At 43.9% G+C, this 13,424-nt stretch overlaps 1 long non-coding RNA gene across 1 annotated transcript; it reads right to left on the bottom strand.

The window, feature by feature from the left end:
- Window positions 1-11,126: 11,126 nt before the first annotated feature.
- On the bottom strand, window positions 11,127-13,424 carry LOC145796653 (uncharacterized). Its single transcript, XR_014337144.1, has 2 exons — window positions 13,221-13,424; window positions 11,127-11,468 (listed from the first exon to the last, which is right to left on the bottom strand). It is a non-coding gene; the product is annotated as an uncharacterized LOC145796653 (long non-coding RNA).

Raw genomic sequence — 13,424 nt, 5'->3', positions numbered from 1 at the left:
AAGAGTTCCAACACTCAGGGAGACAGCTAATGTCCAGGAAGATACGGACATTCCGACAGGGCCAGCTCCGCCCCCGGTTCTACCCCAGCTATCTAAAACACCCACCAACCTACCAGACCTCCCCTTTAATGTCGAGACAGACCCCATAGCATTGAAAGTGAGCAAGCTTGAGAAATTGTTCAAGAAGTCTCAAGGGGGCCCACTCCATTCCTGACATTGAAGATGGATATACAGACTTGGCTGTGACGCTGCCAGACAGATTTAAGATGCCGCACATTGATCGTTTTGACGGATCTGGGGATCCCATGGTGCATTTACGGTTGTTCTCAGACATACTAAGGCCGATGGGCCTCACCAGATTACAGAAGCTATCATTGTTTGGCCAGACCCTGTCTGGGATAGCCGCAATCTGGTATGCAAAATTGGAGAACTCTGTGAAACAGAATTGGGAAGAGATGGCTGAGGCCTTCAGTGATCAATACTCCTACAACGCACAGATTGAGGTCACAACTCGTGATCTTGAAGTCACCCGCCAAGAGCCAAAGGAGAGCTTCTCGGAATTCGTGGCCCGTTGGAGGGCCAAGGACTCAATGATGACCATTAGGCCAACGGATAAGGATCAAATGCGGATGGTTGTGCGCAACCTCTAACCCAAACTAATGCAAAAAATGATCGTGCTCCCCTTCCCTACCTTTTCATATTTGCATGAGATGGGAGTACAGATCGAGGATGCCATGAAGTAGGGCCTCATTGACCAGGAGAAGGAGCAGCCTAGGAGGGCGTTCACCCGCAATTCGAATGCGACCACCGGCAGTGATGCAGCTGCTAGGACTTCAGACGTGGGCATGGTCACCACCACCACACCAAGAGTAGCCACCCACTTTGTTGGTGCATCCACTTCAAACCCCCGAACTTCGGACTATCTACCCCGAGGCAAAAGGGCTTTCACCCCACTCTATATGCCTTTGTCTAAAGCCCTAGGGGTCCTACTCAGGAAAGGACATCTGAAACCGTTGGAACAACGGCCTCTACCCGATCCTCTACCTCCAAAGCATGACCTGACTAAGTACTGTGCTTTTCATCAACAGACCGGTCATGACACCGACAGTTGCGTCCGTCTCCGCCACGAGATACAAAATTTAATTGACAACAGGGTCATCCCCGCACCAGGTCCTGCAAAGTCTATCGACACTTGACCAGTGAACTTGTGGGGGATAATGTGATGTGATCGAGGGATGAACCACCTGCGGGCGGCGCTCAGTTTACTCCGGATGTGGCGTATGGAACGCACTGTTTTGAGCATTTGTGAATGCTGGGTTTTGTACGTTCTGGCTTGGGTATTGAGTCAATTATGTTGTTTTGAGCCTGTCTCTTTGTTTTGAGTCAGTCTTTTCATATCGAGTCAGTCCTGTTGAGTCTGTCTCGTTGTATTGAGTCAGTCGGGCATGTCTTGTTGTATCGAGTCAATCCTGTTTTGTTAAGAGCCGGGTGATTCCGGGGGTGTTACCTCGGGCATCACTATCTTGTTTTGTGTTTGTCTTTTTGCTTTCTTTTGAGTCTGTTTCTGCCTTGGAGCCAGTTATGCCAACAGATTTGAATGGAACAGCAGTGATTTTCACATTCTTGTGTTTGCTTCTGCCGTGTGCCAGTTGTGCCAAAAGTTTGAATGGAATGACAGTGCTCTTCGCCTGCCTTTTCTGTGCCTTTGAAGTTATTGTAATGACCTAAGTTTTTCAAAACTTTTTTCGAAACATTGTGCTAAAAACGAAGAGAAAGGAATTCCTCAGGTTTTGCAAAACTTGATCAATTGAGAGAAAGAGAGGCATGCTAAGCCCTTAATGATTGAGATCATGCTTGTTAATGTGAGTACTGAGAAGGACCCTGGCTTGATCCAGATTGGTTCTACACTGTCTTCGGCGCGAACGATTTGTCGCTTTCTTAAAAAAAAAATTCAAAAAATATTTTGCGCGGTCCTGCGAAGACTTGTGTGGGATCGCTCTTGAGATTGTGCAGCTTAGGATCGCTCTCAGCCTCGAGATTCGACCCCTCACTTTCAAACCTTGAACCTGAGTTCAGAACGTTCAACGGTCAACCACAACGTAAGGCCTGTGTGGCCATTTTGAAGCAGCCCTCAAACAAGAGGCAAGAAAGTCAGATCAAGAAGATCAGATTTCATCAGAAGAGGCTTGCGAAGCTAGAACAAAAGCACCCCTCGAACTAGGGGCAAAAATGTCCGATATGCTCGAAGAGCCGAATATGGATCCTTCAGTAAATCAATGCAACGACCACTCTCCTGGATACGGATGGCTGCAAAACCCTAAAACGATTTGGCATGGACTTGTTACACTTTTACCCTTTGAGAGGCTCGCTGGGCCGAAAACCCAGAAGGGCGACCCAGGCAAAAGTTAGAGCAAGAGAAAAGAACAAAAAAAAAAGGGAAAAGAAAATAACAACAAGAATAAAAGAAAAAAAAAGAGAAAAGAAAAAAAAATGAAAAATGAAAAAAGAAAAAAAAAGAATGAAAAAGAATGAAAAGATACAAAAATTGAAAAACAGAAGAACAAAGCTCGCACGGTCAAAAACCCGCATCAGGCACCTTGGCAAAAGTTAGAGCCTGAAAAAGTGAAGGTTAAAATACCCGAGTGTACCTTAACCGGAACTACGTAAGGCTTGATTCCCATGTTTGGGATACGTAGGCAACTTCATTCTGAAGTCCAGCCACAAACACCTCTAAAATCGATTGTGTCCATGTAATGGTTTTGATTGTCTTTGCCTTCTCTGTATCCGAGAGTTCGGTTGTGATCGTCACTCTGAGGATTGATTGCAGTGCGCTGCGGTGCCATTCAAACAAGGGGCAAGTTTCCGTTGCCATTCAATGCGCTGCGGTGCCGTTTAAACAAGGGGCAACTTTCCGTTGCCATACAGTGTCCTTCAGACAATGGGCAATTTTCCATAGCCTCCGATCCGAGGTCGTGCATCTCAAGAGTAGGTTTTGTCCTCGTTGAACAGTGGCCGTTTGCAAAAACAATTTTTGAGAATTTTTACTGAGGTTGACTGATCTCTCAAAAATTATTCCATCTCTTCCAAAACTGGACCATTTCTTGGACCCAAAAAGGGAAAATTTTTAGTGCTCATAACCTAACTTGCATGATTTTCAAATCAAAAATCGAACAAGTATGTTAATCTAACTCTCATATTGGTCAAGATTGTTTTAGTAGAAAGCAAAAACAAAAAATGGTCAAAATGATGAAATAGGGGCACAGTTGAGTCAGGTGTTCTATCTTTCTCCCGTTGTCAACATGCCTTTGCCAGAAAGGGCACCATACTTGCCAAGAAGGGCACCGTATTCGCCAGAAAAAGGGCACCACTGAAGCTGACCGCAAAAGGGCTGAAAGCTCTCTCAATCCTCCATGCAACGAGGTATCAAGCCAAGTGCGAAGCACGAACCGGAATGGGACAAGATATTCCACTCCCTTTTCTGGACAGATCTGATCACGTCCAAACTTCCCAGCAGAGCATCGTCAACCGATGTCAGCTGCAGATTCGCTACACACCCAGTTGTAGCACAGCCCCTCTGTAAGAAAAACTCACTGTTGTGAACAAGAAGAAGAATCTAGCGGAATACTAGGGGCAAGAGCCCACAACTGTCTGTTTATTCATCAACTACCCTGGGGAGGGATGAAAAATGAGAGATTAAAGAATAGAGAGATGTGCGCTGAGAGAAAAAGTGAGAAAAAGGGCTTCTTTTTCAGAAAAACAGAGCTTGAGGGCCGAATGATGTGAGAATCACAAATGAGAAAGGGTGGGAAACAATACCCGAAGAAACAGGCTCCCTGTGCACGTCTGTATGTCGTGTCTTTTGTTTTGATTGTCTCGATTCTTGCTTTGAGTCGTTCCGAGTGTGTCTCAATGTGTTTAGGTTGTTTACCTTTTTGTTTTCCGTTATTGAGTCTTTTTCGCTATATTCAGTTGTAGGCTCAATACCCGGTCGAGAACTCATTTCTCAATTTCAAAAATGATTTGTTGTGTGCTCAGAGTGCTGTGCCATTCTCCACATTTGTGCAAAAAAGGGAATTTGTTCTTTCGAAAACTACAGGGTTCAACCCAGGTCATGTGAGAACAGTAAAATCAGGATCTATCTGAAGCTATATAGGTTCCGGACTGCAAAGCAAAAGAAAAGAGGGAAAATCGAGGCATCTGAGTGTGTTTCACCTTCAGCAAATTCCGTGATTGTACTCCGGATGTACCTCTTCAGGCCTTGTCAATGGTCCGAATAATGAGTGTGCCTCTACTCCAAGCTTAAGCCTGCTTCAAGTCAGAATGGCAATTAAAGCAGCAGCAGATGTTATCTCTCGCCAATATAAACAGGGTGTACCCTTTTCAGGCAGAGTGTGTTACAAACCCCTTCGAGAGGTAAATCGGAGGTCGCGTTTGGATTTGGCCTTGTTAAGGCTTGTATTTCCTCATTCGGAATTTTGTTTCAAACGTGCTTTTGAAGTTGCACATTCGTCGCATTGTTATGCACACCATTTCTCGCATCGTTACGCACACCATTCGTTGCATTGTTATGCACATCTATCTTGTATTGTCATGCACCTTTTCACTTGCGTTGTCACGCACTTTCCACTTGCATTGTTATGCATGCTCTCTTATTCGGAAACACTGGGATATGTCCTTACGCTTCCCCTCCTTGTTCTGAAACACCGGGATACGTCCCTATGTTTCTTCTCTTTCTTCGAAACACCGGGATACGTCCCTATGTTTCTCATTCCTTTCGGAAACACTGGGATACGTCCTTATGTTTCCCCTCCTTGTTCTGAAACACCGGGATACGTCCCTATGTTTCTTCTCCTTCCTTCCGAAACATCGGGATACGTCCCTATGTTTCTCCTTCTTTTTCCGAAACACCGGGATACGTCCCTACGTTTCACTCCTTCCGAAACACCGGGATTAGTCCCTACGTTTCACTCCTTCTGAAACACTGGGATACGTCCCTACGTTTCACTCATTTCGAAACACCGGGATACGTCCCTACGTTTCACTCCTCCCGAAACACCGGGATATGTCCCTATGTTTCTCCTTCTTTTTCCGAAACACCGGGATATGTCCCTATGTTTCTCATTCATTTCGAAACACTGGGATACGTCCCTATGTTTCTCCCTCTTCGGTTAAAAGCATTCGGAATACGTTCCAATGCTCACGCCATCCCGAAATACTGGGATACGTCCCTATGTTTCTTCTTCCTTCTTTCCGAAACACCGGGATACGTCCCTATGTTTCTTCTCTTTTTCCAAAACACTGGGATACGTCCCTATGTTTCTCCCTTCTTTCCGAAACACCGGAATACGTCCCTATGCTTCTTCTTCATTCCGCAACACCGGGATACGTCCCTATGTTTCTCACTCAATTCAAAACACCGGGATATGTCCCTATGTTTCTCTCCCCTTGGTCAAGAGCATTTGGAATACGTTCCAATGTTCACACCATTCCGAAACACCGGGATACGTCCCTATGTTTCTCATTCAATCCGAAACAGCAGGATATATCCTAATGTTTCTCTTTCTTTGGTTACGAGCATTTGGAATACGTTCCAATGCTTATACCTTTTCGAAACACCGGGATATGTCCCTATGTTTCTCCATCTTTGGTTAAGAGCATTTGGAATACGTTCCAATGCTTATACATTTCCGAAACACCAGGATACGTCCCTATGTTTCTTGCATGATCATAAGTTATGCTCGGCTTTGTGCATTGTCAGTTGCATTTTGCCCCTGCCTTCAGGCGCTTATCTTTATCTGTAGCTTGTATGCTTTGTCCAAGTCTTTGGCCTTGTCAAAAATGGGTCGTCTCTGGGTTTTGACACTCACTCCCGTCATTGTTATGACTTTCGAGTTCTGTCAAAGAGGGGCAACTGTAGACACCCCAGTTTTTACCGTCCTCAAGACTTGGACGTCACCGTTTGAACACTCAGTGATCATCCTTGTTCGTGTTCGTCTTGAGTTCCCAAAGGTCTCGGCTACGCGCCCTGCCTCAGGATCTCTCGACTCGACTGTTTTGTGTCTGGTTTTCCACCAAACACTTGTTGTTTTGCTTCTGAGGATAGGAAGTAGCTTGTAGGCCATCCCCACACCTCACCGGCCATGGCTTGAGGCCACCGGCCTTGTTTCCTTGCCACCGGCCATTGGTGATGGCCGGTCGGCACTATTAATGGTCGGTCGGCATTGTGTTTGGTCGGCCGGCCACTGTTTTTCATCAATCGGCCACTTTTCCTAGCCGAGACCTTTTCTTGAGGGAGCTTGACCCTTTTGAACCTTTTTTTAGCTTCTCCAAGAAGCTTGAACCTTTTGACCCTTTTGCCTAGCTTCTCCAAGAAGCTTGACCCTTTTTTTAGCTTCTCCAAGAAGCTTGAACCTCTTGCCCCTTTTGCCTAGCTTCTCCAAGAAGCTTGGCCCTTTTGCTCCAAGCTTCTAAGAGAAGCTTGGCCTTTTTGGTCAAAACTTCTAAGAGAAGCTTTGCCCCCTTAGTTTCTCTATAAAAAGAGAGCCTCTCCTCCCCTTTAGGGGGTTAGAAAAATCAGATATATATATGATACATATATCACTCCCTCTCTATATCTCCCTCTCTCTTTACATTTGTGTGGGTTAGAGGGTGCAAAAGGGTCTAGTTCTTGGCCATTTGAACTACACCTCCTAGCACAACACTTCCATCATCACTTGGAGGTTCTTGGGTCTTGTTTTCAGAGGTTGAGGGTTGCATTTTTTGGTCTAGAGGCTGCTGTCCCCTTTTGGCTACAAAGGTAACCCATTTTCCCTCTTTATTCTCCGTTTTTGCACACCCTTTTAGCCTGTCTTTCTTGCTGATTTGAGCTTTGTGTATAACATAAAAAAGTTCTATTTTTTTTGTGTTTAAAATACTTCATTAAGGACACTTTTGTGTTTGGGGTCGTTTACCCCCTCTTAGGCCTTGTTTGGCCCCATTTTTGTGTGATTTTTTGGTGAGCTCCGGGACCACCTTGTTTGGGCCTCCTCACCACTGAAATCTTGAGGGATTTCAGTGGTGAGGATGGTGGTTTGAGGTCCTAAGAAGGAGAGGGGTGACCCTCTCCCTTGTTGCCTTGTTTGTTGCCCCTTTCGGCCTTCCAAAGGGGCTTCTATTTGCATGCTTCCAAGCCTTGTTTCAAGCATTTTTCAATGGGTTTTAGGACCCCCATAAGCCATTTCCAGAGTTGGTTTGGCCTTGTTGAATGTCCTTATTACATGTGTAGAGTAACCCTCTTGTTGGCCTTTCAAAGGAACACCCCATTCTAGCATATGTGGACCTTGTTTCCATGGGTTTTTGGGGCTTATTTGACATACCATGTTACTTTTTTGGGCTGGTTTGGTGACCTCTCTTGTGCTTCATATACATGTAGTGTAAACCATGTTTACTAGCCTATGTTGCATGTTGTTTTGGCCCGTCATGTTAGCACTTTTTGGCCATGCCTTGACCTGATTTCATGCATGTTTTGGACTGCCTTAGCACTGTTTTCATGCCTCATGGTCGAATAATGCTTGGTATGCATGCTTGTAGTGCAATGCCCATGCCTAGCTTTGAGTTTTGAAGCTTCTTGCATGCTTAAATGGTAGGGTTTTCATGTTTTGGGGTCATTTTGGAGTCATTTGATATGCCATTTCAGATCTGGAACATGCACCATTGTATGCCATATTTCCTCCTTGCCATGCTTTGGTAGAGTTGCATTTTTGTGCCTTAAGCTTGGTTAATGCATTATGCATGCATTCCATGTATTTTGTTGCCTCACTTGCATCATTTTGGTCGCTGTTTTGGACCTAGTAGAGAGCTGTCCAAATTAGTTTAAGACCATCCCTTTGGTATGTTGTTGCATGCTATACATGTTTGTATGTTTAGGTACTTAGCCTATTTACATGTTGCATGTTTAAGTGTCATCGCATTTGGCATGCTTCTCGTATTAAGTTGCTTTGCATATTTACATGTGTTATGCCTTTCATGTTATTGCATGTGTGTCATTAACATTGATGTTATATGCCTTGCATGCTTACTTGTTTAGTTCATGTGCCTATTGCACATGGTTTTGTTGTTTGCATGATCATGTTGCACACTTAGCTCCATGCCTAGGTTGCATTGCATAGAGCATGCATACTTTGCCTCTTGAATTGAGTATGATAGAGGTTGGGCTTTATGTGTTTAATTGGTTTGCATTTCATTTGATATCGAAGTTGCACACTTGGCTCTTGGGCCATCATGTATTGAAATGCATGATTGATGGCCTGAGGGTCGAAGGCCATGCTCCCTTGAGTCCCTTGCATGATAGGGAGTGTGGTTGGTGCATACATTTGCTTGAAATACATCGCCATGCCTTGTCTGCCCTCTCTTGCTGTCACACAGGTTTCAACAGGAAGAATTGGCCGGCCGACAGTGTTGGGTGCCGACCGGCAAAACAGGTTTGGCCGAGAGCATAATGTTTAGCCGATGACCATTCTAAATGGCCGGTGATGATCTCACTCAGCCGGTAGTGTCCCACAACACTCAGAGAAGCAGAACAGTCAAAGCAGAGGCAAACTTGTGCATGGCAGTGACTTTCCGAGCGGAGCCGAGCGCGCATTGCATTGGGCCCTCTTCCCGAGACCGTTTACTGCTTTCATTAGATTAGTTAATTTGTTAATTAATTAATTGGTCTGTAATAATTAATTAGCTTGTAGGTTAATTAATTTGTATTATTCTTTTGGTCCCTCCGAGCGAGGGTGAATTTGTAATAAGTGTGGGTGCGTGTATGCATGTCTTCTAACCCCACTTCTTTCTCCCTTTTACTTACCTGCTTTTGATGGTTAGTATTAGGACATGTTTACTTTAGCATACCTTATGCTATGCATGCGTGCATCATTCATCAGTATTGCATGCACCAGGCTCGGCGCATCATACTAACTGCATAAGTATTTCAAATCTAACTTGAATACATGCTACTTGTGCATTTTCACATGTCATTTATAGACTAGCCGAGCCTACTCTAGTGACATTCCACATGTGTTACATTAGCCATCTTAACATGAACTAGGATCATGCATATGATTACTAACTAGTTTCTATTTTGGCTTGGAGTACTCTGTAAGTCCTTTTGCTTTAACATACCGCATGCGTGTGAGTGTTGCCATAATTGCATGATTACCATGAGGCTAGCTGCTTATGTGATATAACTGCTTGAATGCCTGTGGATGGAGGTTGAATTACCTAAATTGGGATAACGCATTAAAACTGTGAGTTTTAAGCCTACTAGATAGTGGCAAAACCATCTTTTCTAAAAGCCCACTCGAGGGTGGCAAAACCTGCATTTTAGCCTGCTTGCGAGTAGCAAACCATTTTCAAAAGAAGTATGAAATGTTTTGTTCCAATTTAGGCGATTTGGTCTATACTTGTGTTGTGCGCATAACATAGTAATTCTAGGCTAATAACTGGAATAAGAACACATAATGCTTTCAAAACAAGATATCACGGTTAGTAGAGGCCGATCTTTGATCGGGCGAGAGGGGGTGCTCATAGCTGACCTTCCCCAATCGTACCCAAGTTCCCGAGCCGAGGCAACTTTGGTGATAACGGACACGTGGCCTTTGGCACCGAGTCAGGGTTTCCTAAATTCCCCAAAATAAAATATTTAGGTGGCGACTCTATATCTGGCAAAGCAGTCCATGTTTGGCACTTCTTTTTCTAAAAATCTGTTTTCTCAAAACAATTTGCCAGATTTGGACTCTTCGGTTCAGATTAAGAACCGTGACACAAATCGAGTCCGAACTGTAGCACGAGGGCCTCACGCGGGCACGTCTACACAAGTCTGCAGGATTTGATTACCATTAAGAAAAATAGAAACTTGCTTAAGAAACTCTTGATCGAAAACTCTAAATCAAGAAAAATGAGAGAGAGAGAGAGAGAGAGAGAGAGAGAGAGATAATTTGCAAGAATGCTTTTTGAATTTTGGATGATTGAAATAGCTAATTTCGCAGTCTATTTATAGGCCTTGATGTATCTAATCGAATGGTCATGTGTAGACGTCCCCGAGCGCCCCGGGAGGGTTAAGTCCCGTTCCGTTCATTTGGGGTCACTACAGCTCGGACTCTCAAATTTTCACGGTTCTTAATCTGAACCAAAGAGTCCAAATCCGGCAAATCGTTTTGAGAAAACAGATTTTTTTGAAAAAAGTGCCAAACATGGACTGCTTTGCCAGATACAGAGTCGCCACCTAAATATTTTTTATGGGGGAATTTAGGAAACCCTGACTCGGTGCCAAAGGCCACGTGTCCGTCATCACCAAAGTTGCCTCGGCTCGGGAACTTGGGTACGATTGGGGAAGGTCACTTTGTGAGCACCCCCGCTCGCCCGATCAAAGATCGGCCTCTACTAACCATGATATCTATTTTTGGAAACATTGTGTGTTCTTATTCCGGTTATTAGCCTAGATTACTATGTGATGCGCACAGCATACAAGTATAGACTGGATCGCCTGAATTGGAACAAAACATTTCATGTTTGTTTGTTTGAAAAAAAAATGGTTTGATGGTGCTACTCGCAAGTAGGCTAAGACGTGGATTTGCCACCCTCGGGTGGGCTTAGAAAAATATGATTTTGCCACTATCTAGTGGGCTTAAAAAAACAAACATTTGATGAATTGTCCCAATCCAAGTAACCCAACCTCCACCCACAGGCATTCAAGGCAGTTATATCACATAAGCACATAGCCTCATGGTAAGCATACTGTTCATGGCAACACTCACACGCATGCAAGGATGCTAAAGCATAAAACTCACCGGGTACTCCAAGCCAAAACAGAAGCTCATTAGAAATCATGCATGATCCTAAGTATACAGAAATGCCTAATGCAACACACGCAAAAATGCAAACTATAGCAGGCTCGGCTATTCTAAACATGGCATATGGAATGCTACAGCTAACAAGTATTCAACTTTAGAATTGAAATACAATGCAGTTAGTATGATACGCCGAGCCCGGTGCATGCAAAACAGATGAATGAATGCAAACATGCTATCATACTGTATGCTAATTGAAACATACCCTAATCTAACCATCATAAGCGGATAAATAAAAGGGAGAAAGACGTGGGGTTGGAAGACATGCATCACACACACGCACACTTATTACAGTTTTGCCCTCGCGCAGAGGGTCCGAATAAATATACAGTCCCGAATGAAAGAATAGTACAGTCCAAATAAATATTACAGTCCAAATAATGTACAAATTCCTAATTAATTTACAAATTAACTAAGAAAGCTGTAAAACTGGCGTGCAAGCCAAGGACTGCCTTGACTCTTCTCCGGGTGATGAATGATGCATGTCCGGGTTGCCTTTGCGCGGAAATCCATGGCGATGCCCCAGTTAGCCTCTGTTTTGCACTTGTTCTTGAAATGCGCGCCAAGCCTCGGAAGACTGCTGATTCTTGATTTTTGCTGCATCAGAGAGCAGGAAAGGGGCATAGCAATGTATTTCACAAATATATACATGCATCGATCCTCGTGCCACCAATCACGCATATCAATGCATGATGGCCGAGGAGCCGAATTGCACAATTCAATATAGAATGAATGTGCATGAAAACACAACAAAACCTAACTCCATCATGGATGATCCGGGGTGTCGGTGACTGGGGATTTGAGACGCGTTCCGTCACTCGGAGTACGAAACGCACCTCGTTTCCCGCGCCCGGGCTAACTCCTATTCCGAACACAATGCAATATGCATGACATGCATGAATGCAACTAAGATACAGCCTAGCATGCACAATGCTATGAAAATGAGATGCCTCGAAATACGTGTACACGGGCATGCAAACCGAGAAAATGCATGAATGCGATCTAAGATACAACCTAGTATGCACTATGCTGTGAAAATGAGATGCCTCGAAATGCGTACACACGGGCACGCAAACTGAGAAAATGACATACGCAATGCAAATGACATGAAAATATGATATGGGCTTACACTAACATGAGAGAGCCTCAGCCACACTCACATAAGAGGCCGATGGATGAAAATGAAGTGCCTCGAAACGCGTGCACACGGGCACGCAAACCGAGGCAATGGCATATGCAATGCAATATGGCTAAAATGGCATATAGGATGCAACATGGACTTATACTAACATGAGAGAGCCTCAGCCATACTCACATAAGAGGCCATCAGATGAAAATGAGATGCCTCGAAATGTGCGCACACGTGCACGCAAATCGAGGATCGACCGTAAGGCACAAAATGGCACTCTAATGAGACATGAAGTATGGCATACAAGCATGAAAATTTCAGAGGCGATAAATGATGCAAAACAGCCCCGAAATGTGGTAAAACAACACCCGATGCACGGAATAGTCCCGAAACATGAAATTTGGCACCCGAAATGGCCTATAGCTATGCCAAACATGCATTGTATGAACGTGAAGTGTGAAGACAGAAACAAGGCAGTCCCAAAATAAGCATTTTTACAGTTCAAAGCATGGACAAACAGCAAACATAAATAGGGCAAAACTAGCATGCAAAAATGGCCCTAAATATGAGACAAAGAAGCAACTCACAGCTGCTGACCCCAAACAGGTTAGGGGCCTTCTACAATATTGAAGAGGGGCCAAAAATATGATGTTTTACAGAACTGTAAAAACCCTAAAAACAGACACAAGTGTGCTCAAAAAGCTATGCAAGATAAGGCCCAAAAGAGGTTACAACACTAAGTATACAAAATATGCCCCAAACAGAAAAATATTCTTAATGAAACATGATAAGGGGGTCAAAATAATACCACTTTGAGTTCGAATCAAGGTCCAAAAACAAAAACACCATAGGCTAATAAATCATGCAAAAAAAGGGGGGAAAGAGGGCTACAATGGCAAGTGGCATATGGAAATATCAAATGGTGATGAGCCCTTCAACAATGTTGAAGAAGGGCTCAAAATAAGCACACTTACAGTTTATAACATGCCTCAAAACAGATCACACACAAACCAAAAAATCATGCAAGAAAGATGGCATACAAGAGGGTAATGAAGCAAGTGCAACAAGGAGGTCCCAAATAGGGTAAGACCCTTAATGAAAGATGAAAATAAGCTCAAAATATGGCCACTTTCAGTTTTGGTCGGAGCTCAAATGTATAAGCAAGAAGGGCTAAGATATAGACCAAGAAAAAAGCAAAAAAAGGGAAAAACGAGACTCACCCTTGAAGACTAGCCTTTAGCAACCTCTTGGCTTGAGAAAAAGATGCTCCTTGCCTCTGGAAATGACCTCCAAACTGCTGGTATGGAGTGGTGGTGATGGTGCTAGGTGGTGGTGAAGGAATGGTGAAGAAATGGTGTAGAGAACTTGGAGTTTTGATGGTTGGAATATAGAGAGATAGATATATATAATGTAGGAGCTCTAGA

This window comes from Camellia sinensis, chromosome 8 (genome assembly GCF_055761805.1).
Source record: "Camellia sinensis isolate YWXY chromosome 8, ASM5576180v1, whole genome shotgun sequence".
Taxonomy (NCBI): Eukaryota; Viridiplantae; Streptophyta; class Magnoliopsida; order Ericales; family Theaceae; genus Camellia; species Camellia sinensis.
The sequence above is the reverse complement of the archived record's forward strand: the minus strand, read 5'-3'. Positions and strand labels throughout refer to the sequence as shown.